The sequence below is a fragment of the Myotis daubentonii genome, chromosome 6 (assembly GCF_963259705.1).
Source record: "Myotis daubentonii chromosome 6, mMyoDau2.1, whole genome shotgun sequence".
NCBI lineage: Eukaryota > Metazoa > Chordata > Mammalia > Chiroptera > Vespertilionidae > Myotis > Myotis daubentonii.
This window is the reverse complement of record NC_081845.1, coordinates 49,186,914-49,195,567: the sequence shown is the minus strand read 5'-3', so window position 1 is coordinate 49,195,567 and position 8,654 is coordinate 49,186,914. Positions and strand designations below refer to the sequence as shown.

At 39.5% G+C, this 8,654-nt stretch overlaps 1 pseudogene; it reads left to right on the top strand.

Annotated features, from left to right (window-relative positions):
* Window positions 1-7,733: 7,733 nt before the first annotated feature.
* On the top strand, window positions 7,734-7,887 carry LOC132237864 (U2 spliceosomal RNA; annotated as a pseudogene).
* The last annotated feature ends 767 nt before the right edge of the window (window positions 7,888-8,654 follow it).

The following is an 8,654-nucleotide window of genomic DNA, read 5'->3' as shown; positions in this document are numbered from 1 at the left end:
ATCTAACTCTTGTCCATGAATAGGTAACAGGTTCAAATTGATTCCTCAAATTTAGATAGTTAACACCTTGAAGCCAAACCAAAAGAAATAAAATTTAGGAAATGACATTTCCTTGGAAAAAAATCCACTGAGGACATTGTAGACTGAAGGAGCTGAATAAGGTAGTTGGATGTGGAGCCCTGAAGGTTGTTTGTAATCAATGATATCAATAAAGATTGATTTCCCAAAGACTGGAGGAGACCATTAAAGGTGATGTTGCCCCCTGAAGCAAGTATAATTGGTCACAATCTTCATGAAAGCTGACCTGATCTTAAATTCTCTCTGTGAGCAGTTTCAGTGGTGCCTTTCAGGTGATTGTAAATGGTCCTCAAGAAATATATATGCTTGTATCTTAATTGACAAAATAGACTCTCCATGAAGATGACATATGTTTTTTAAGCTCAAATCTTATTGTAAGGAAACTACTAAACACATGATGAATGAGAAGACAGCCATAGGAAAAATATTTGAACAATTATGGTATTATTTTATTATTACATTTAAAATATTCTGTCAACATAAAGCAAGTTCAAATGATTCCAAGATCTTAACTGCAGACCTATTATATTCCCTGTGGAAACTAGGATATTTCAAAATGAACTTGAAACAAATATCTTTTCCTTTAGTTTTGAGCAGTATTAAGTGTTTCCCCTAAGGAATTTTAGTAACAGTGGAACATTATTTTTAAATTAACTTTTTCATTAAATGCTTGTTTCTCTTGAAAAGAGCAGCTGTTAGTGCTGGCAGACTTTCCCCCCTCTAATCTATGAGTGTAAATCAGAAACAATTTGTTTTGTGAATAATCTACAGTATGACAATTTGTCTACAAATATGTCACTGTCTGTTTACCTCAGTGTGTGTCGATTGGATTTAGCCCCTTATTTGCAGAGAGGAGAGAGTAAGGCGATCTTGACAGCATCCCTGCCTCCCTATCACTTCCTGTTCCACCAAGAGCCATAGGGAATGAGAAGCCACACACTGTGCAGTGTGGGCTTAGCAGGACCAGGCCAGCTACAAAATCAGAGGCCTGGGCTCTCACCGAGAGAGTAGAGAACTATTCACACGGAGGAAGATCTTTCTGTGTAGTACTTTGATTTAAGTCTAGGAAGAACCTTAGTAGACTGCCATTTACCAGACAGGAACCTTTTACACCAGTGTTTGGGGGATGGAGTTTGATATGTTTCTTCTGTCAGCTCCCTCTATACTGAGCAGCTGAGGTTTGCATTAAAGGAAGATCAAATAAAAGGCTTATTCAGCACTTACTAGATTTCCAGGAAGAAAAAAAAAGTCAGTTTTAACTATTTATACATAAGTATATCCTTCTATATGGCAGCTTATATCATGTGTGAAGTATGAATCACCTTGTGTACTTAGTATTATAATGAGCAAAGTTCCTTTCCTTTGTTGGACAAAGTTTGCTACTTTCACATAAGCACTTGAACTATATTCACAAGATTGACCTGAGCCACTGAATCTAAGAACCACACTGGTTTGTTTCTATGGTTTGTGGATTACTCAGATATATCCTAACCTTGTTATTTTGTGACACATGATAAATGTTCCCTTTCATAGCACTCAGCAGCAGCATTAGTGTTATGATAACTGAATTACTAATATCTATTCCTTTTCTAAATGTTTGTTCTTTTTATATATATATATATTTTTTTTCCAAACTGAGAAGTAGGAAGGAAATTGACAAACCCAATACACTAATGATTTAAAGTGGCAGGCATGCATCCATTTGCTATATGAATATATATTATAGATGCTTATTTATGAATGGCTCCAGATGTATTTTGAAAATAAATTTCAAGATCAAGGGCAGGCCAAAGATATTTATCTCAATTCTCAATTATGCAAGAAGGTAAAATTCTGAGCAAAAATGCAAATGTTATTTATTTTACACTGAGATGTTTTAAATAAATATTATGTAAATAGGGTCAGCGCTTGAGAAAGTCAATACTTTCTTCTTGCAAAATTACAAGTGTTACACTATACACACAATTTTTCTTTAGAGAGAAGTCCTACCTGGACTGGTTTATGTTCAGATCCCATTAGAAGGAGAAAAGAATAATGTAGAGAGCCCAATCTCAGGGGGGAAAAACGCTCTTTTCAGCTATTATGACTACCTTGAAACATCTTACAACAGAATATGTTATGTAGAGATAGTAAGAGCTCCTTTATTTTCTATATGTAGAAAAATCCTTATTGAAGGCATAAGACACTATTAGAGGATACTTAAAAATTAAATAAAGTTATGAGATAGGTTTTGAAAACATGATTTCCGCTTAATCCATCTATGAATAGGAAAAAAAGAAGTATATAAAATAACTAAAATGCATAGTAAACTTTTGAAAAAAATAAGCAAAATGTGAGGTAAAGGGAAACATAAAATTCCTCATATGAGAATGAGGCTAGGGACATATGAATAAAGATGATGGGTTGAATAAACCCATTGATTTTTGCTTTCCACTAAAAAGAAAGAGAGGATTTTCAAAGAGTCATAAACTCACAATGATAAAGAAAACAGGGAGAAACAGCAACAATTTTTTTTGAATCTGGAATGATGATAGATGTGACTGACATAGCATATCTGAGAGCTGAATCCTAAACTGGCAGTGGGGAGAGTGGAGTGACACAATTAAACAACAGAACCACAGAAAGATGTAGAGATTGGAAGCACTGATGCTTCTTGAAGTGAGAAAACAGGCAGAGAGAAAACAGGAGAATTATTGAAGAGTTAGTAGGAATACCCCGGTCTTCCCCCATTGCAGGTCTGTGGATGCCTGCACTGCTGGACACTAATGTGACCCTGATGTTCTGAGTGCTGCCACAGACAGACTTTAGCTGTCAGTTTCCTCAGGGGCTTCCTCAGTTTATAGAAGGCCATTTTATCCAAGGTATCACTGCTACTCTGGGTGGCCCATGCTAATGGCTAATCATGCAAGCTAATAAAGTTCTAACTATTGAAGCCAAAGTAGGGACAACTCTGAAGGGTTACTCTAGTTCCCAAGCTCTCTGTGGGTCAGTTGAATATGTCATTGGGACTACATCACAGCTTGACTTTTCCTTCTGCACAAGTACAATTTCTTCCCCTGGTGTCTACAGGTATCAAAACCAAGGAATTGCCTTAATGAACATCTTGCACACTAGTTAAATCTCAGAGCCTCTTTACAGAAATCTGACCTGCAACAATGGTTCTTCCTAATCTCCAAAGAAGACTGGGGACATATTCTTAGCAGTCTGTAAAGCAAAGGATATTTCCTAGAAAGGACAACAGTAGGGAGAATTCAGGAAATTCTATATATCATGCAAGTCATATAATGAATATTTATACACCAGGCAGAGATGCAAGCCATTTTCCATCAAATCTTGCCTTTAGGGTTCTTAGATAAAGCCTTCTCTGGAGAATCTGAATAGCCTAAGAGGAAAGACATGTGTACACCTATATTTAGAGAAAATGGTCTATCCAGATGACCTTACAGTGAAACCCATGGTGAGCCTCATGACAGCTAAGAGTTTATAGTTAGCTGCCTGTCACTTTAGAAGAAAATCAGAGACAGACAGATATACATAAAAACCCTCTAACATGAACAATAAATATCAGGATATATTTTTTAAAAACTTGGAGGAGTCATAGACTATTAAAAGACAAGGGAAATAATAACCATTAATATTTTCAAAATAAGAAGAGAAGGTATTATATACATAAAATATAAGAGGATGTCATAGAAAAAAAGAATAAAGAGTTCCTAGAAATAAAAATGATGCTAGCCTGAGAGGAAACTCATTAGAAATTTAAAAAGACTTGAGGACACCTCTCTGACAAAACATCAAAAAGGAAAAATATGGAAAGTAAGACAGATTATAAGAAATATGGTCAATTACACTAGACGGTCCAGCATACAAATTCATGAAGTTCCCCCCAAAATAGACCTGAGAAACAAACAGAGAGAATCATCAATAAAATATTCAAAAAAAACCCAAAAAACAGTTTCCGTATTAGAAGAGCCAATAGAGTGCCTAGCAAAATATGTGAAAATAGAAACAAGCCAAGCTATATAATTATAAAGGAACAAAAAAAAATTCTTCAATGTCCCTGGAATGGCAGGGAATAGAGTGTATAAAGAGTTCTTTGAATTTCTCAGATAAACCTTGGAAACTATGAGATAGTGGAGTGATAGAAACGTTAATGTCAGTAAGACACAACTGGCAAAATTCTGCTCAACAAAGACCAATTTCTTCAAAAAATCCATGCTAGGATGATGGGGACAACAAGAGAATTGTTAGATATTGAAATCTGATTCATGTCGGTCTTCTTTGCTTGCATCTTTATTCTGATCAGCCTCTTAAAAAAAGTAGAGGTAGTTGAGGAAGACTAAACATGACCTAGTTATTAAAAATATTTTAAAATATTTGACTTATTGATTGTGACACTGATATTGTGGTGGTTTTTTTTGTTTTGTTTTTTGTTTTTTTGTTTTGTTTTGTTTTGTTTTTAATAGCTCTTGTCCAGCCAATGTGTCTCAGCGGTTGAACATCAACCTATGAACCAGGCGGTCATGGCTCCATTCCGGTCAGGGCACATGCCCAAGCTGTGGGCTCAATCCCTGATAGGGGGCACACAGGAGGTAGCTGATCAATGATTCTTTCTCATCACTCATGTTCCCAGCTCTCTCTCCCTCTCCCTTCCCCTCTGAGGTCAATAAAAAATGTATTTTTAAAAATAGCTCTTATCTAGTATAGATACATACTGACATGCTTATAATAGCCATCATAATTATGGGAACTTGCTTTAAAATATCCCTGTCTTGCCATAACTGGTTTGGCTCAATGGATAGAGCATTGGCCTGTGGACTCAAGGGTCCCAGGTTTGATTCCGGTCAAGGGCATATACCTTGGTTGCGGGCACATCCCCGCAAGGGGATGTGCAATAGGCAACTGATCTATGTTACTCTCTCTTCGATGTTTCTAACTCTCTATCCCTCTTCCTTCCTCTCTGTAAAAAAATCAATAAAATATATTTTTAAAAAAATTTCCCTGTCTTGCTCTGGCCAAGTATCTCAGTTGGTTAGAGTGTCCACTCAAAATGCCAAGGTTGCAGCTTGATCCCTGGTCAGAACATATATAAAAAGAATGAAGGTAGCAACAAATCAATGATTCTCCCTCTCTCTCTCTCCCTTCCTTTCCCTCTCTCTAAAAATCAATAAATAAAAACATGTAAATCTTTGTTATTTCCCCCTCTCCTGCAAATACACACACACACACACACACACACACACACACACACACACACGTATGAATAGATGAAACAAGTATATCTGAAAGTTGATGGATTCTAAAGCTTCTAAAGCTGGGTGATGGGCACGGGGAGATCAGGGTATTATTTTTCTCTACTATGTCCTGGAAATGTCTACAACAAACAGTTTTCTTTTAATCTGAGGAGATACCCAGCTAAATAATTAAGTGAGAAAAGACAAAATACAGGCATTTTTAGAAATACAAGATCCTAAACACTTTACTTCACATATATAGCTTTCCTGAAAGTTACTGGAGACGCTGGCAATTCAAGATGAGAAAATAAAGCAAAAGAAAAAGAAAAGAATACATGGGATAGAGATTATAGAAACAACAACACAGACGGGACATAAAGAGAATCTCTTAGGAGGATTATATCATTTTGTGCTTCCTGTATCTCTTCATACCAACAGAAAAACACATATATCTATTTTTCCATTGACCTCACAATCATGAGCGTTCAGCTTTTACTTAACTTTTTGGCCCTTGCTAATTGCATAGAGGCAGAATTTTGGAATCGACTCAGCAACACTATTCAGTGGTCTCTGGAAAGCAGATTCTTAGAGAATCACAAAGCTCCATGGGTCTGGGAATGTTCTAGACACAGACCTCAATGTCTCATACACCCAAGCAGCAGGGTTCTGGAACCCTTTAAAATGTTGAGGAAAGGAGTCTCTGTTCTACCCCATGATGAGACTCATGAATATAGGAATTAGTATTGTTAGCTGTGTGTTGCCAACCCTCTTGCATTATTAAGGAGCAAACGATCAGCGTTAAATTAAGCCATGTTAATACATGGATGGCAAAGTCTTCCAGGACTTACAGTGATTTCCATCAAATAATTATTTTTCTAATTTCCAACTAAGTTGTGTTGTGCTAAATTTAAAACCACATTCTTCCTCTCTGCATTTTAAAGCAGTTTTTACTTGAGAACTTTTAACAATGCTTTAAATTCTTTATCATGCATTATGTTTGTCAAATTTCTAATTTGCAAGAAATGGGTATCACCTCGGTGATTTATTCGGAAAGTAAATTTATTGAAAGGAATTGTGGGGATGTCACTGAATTGCTACAAATCCAGAGTACCGAACTCAGGAAAGTGGGCAGGCACATAAGAAGGCTATTCATCTGGAACTGCAGTCGAAATCACACTCTAGATCTTTCCCAGAGAGGACGCTGCTCAGGTCCATTGGACAGTAGCATCTTCAGGTCTTCCCTAGCATGGCTGGCTCTGATCCTAGCTGTCCCTGCAAACTCTTCAGGGGGCAGCGCCCAAACACCCTGATCGCCCTGCGGCTCTGTGTGTGACAGGGGGCAGGGCCACAACCTCCCTATCCACCCTGCTCTGTTCATGACAGGGGAAGGCGCCCCAACCCCCTGATCAGCCCTGCTCTGTGCCTGATAGGGTGGAGCTCCCCAACCCCCTGATTGCCTTGCGGCTCTGTGTGTGACAGGGTATGGCGCCCCAACCCCCACCCCACGGGCCCTGCTCTGTGTGTGACAGGGGGCGGCACCCCAGCCCCCTGATTGGCCCTGCTCTGTGCCTGATAGGGGGGAGCTCCCCAACCCCCTGATCGCCCTGTAGCTCTGTGTGTGACAGGGGGCGGGGCCACAACCTCCCTATCTGCCCTGCTCTGTTCATGACAGGGGAAGGCGCCCCAACCCCCTGATCAGCCCTGCTCTGTGCCTGATAGGGGGAGCTCCCCAACCCCTTGATTGCCCTACGGCTCTGTGTGTGACAGCGTGCAGCGCCCCAAACTACCCCCCCAACGGGCCCTGCTCTGTGTGTGACGGGGTAGAGCCACAACCTCCCCATCTGTCCTGGCCTGAGTGTGAGTGGCAGTGCCACAACCCCTTGATCCGCCCTGCTCTGTCGGTGATAGAGGGCAGCGCCCCAACCCCCTGATACGCCTTGCTCTGTTTGTGACAGGGGGCGGTGCCCCAACTCCCCTATTGGCCCTATTCTGTGAGTGACAAGGGGAAGCTCCCCAACCCCCTGATTGTCCCTGCTCTGTTCGTGACAGGGGGTGGCGCCGCAACCTCCCCATCGACCCTGCCTTGAGTGTGACAGGGGGCGGTGCCCCAACCCCCCAGTCGGCCCTACCCTGAGCATGACTGAGGGTGTCATCACAACCTCCCGATCCGCCCTGCTCTGTGCATGACGGGGGGGGGGTGCCCCAACTCCCCAATCAGCCCTGCTCTGAGCCCAACCAGGGCCTGCACCTAGGGATTGGGCCTGCCCTCTGCCACCCGGGAGCAGGCCTAATCCAGCAGGTCGTTATCTCCTGATAGGTCCCAGACTGCGAGAGGGCACAGGCCGGGCTGAGGGACCCCCCTCCCCCTGAGTGCACAAATTTTTGTGCACTGGGCCTCTAGTATACTTATAAGAGTTGCTCATCGCTTCTCGGCCTTTTGGCTAAGATCAAGTGTAGTATCTGTTCTTATCAGTTTAATATAAGAGTTGCAGCTCTCAAAGGTCCTACATATCAGACATTTTTAAAAAGCTGTTAGAATAACTAAGAATTACAAGTCCATAAAGGTTAAACAATTAGATGAAGATTTTGCATTGTTGGGTACTAAAGCCACTGCTAAATATAACCCCCAATTTATCAATTCAACGCAACTGCACCTTGGTCCTTCGCTTGCAATAGGAGTCATGAAACAATTCTCAATTTTTCTTTCTCTTTCACACCATGGCTTATGTCACATCCAGTGGTCCCAATACCTAATATATGCATTGTTCTGCTTAAGCCTAAGTATACAATGTTACATTCACAATGTAAGCATTTATTAATATTCTATGTAGAAAAAAAGTTTTATCATGTAATGAATTACAGTGATATAAACAGTTTATCAAAGACAAAATATGGTTTTCTACTATTCTAAGAAAGTAGTAGAAAATATATTTGACATATTAGTTGACATAAAAATAAATTCAACACTTGCAATGAACAATTATTTTAGAAATTTTTAAAATAATAGCCAAATTATATTGAATTCTATAAAAGTCACTTTAAAACTTTTACTATTTCATTTGTATGTTGGTCCTGAATATATTTTAGGTCCAACTACAAGTTACAGTTCACTTTTTAGTTTCTGATTTTTATTAGTTTGTAAAAGGATTTTACATTTGCATTTAAATAGGAAGGAAATGTGATAAAGATTTCAATTAAAAGGCTGCCTGGGCTAATTCATTTTTAATAGGAACAGTAAATATTTTTCAGTTGATATAGCACTTACCACAGGAGCAGTTCATTGTTGTTTTTTATCTAGTTGTCAGGTGGTACTCAATAAAAAAAACCTATAATGTCAGCCCT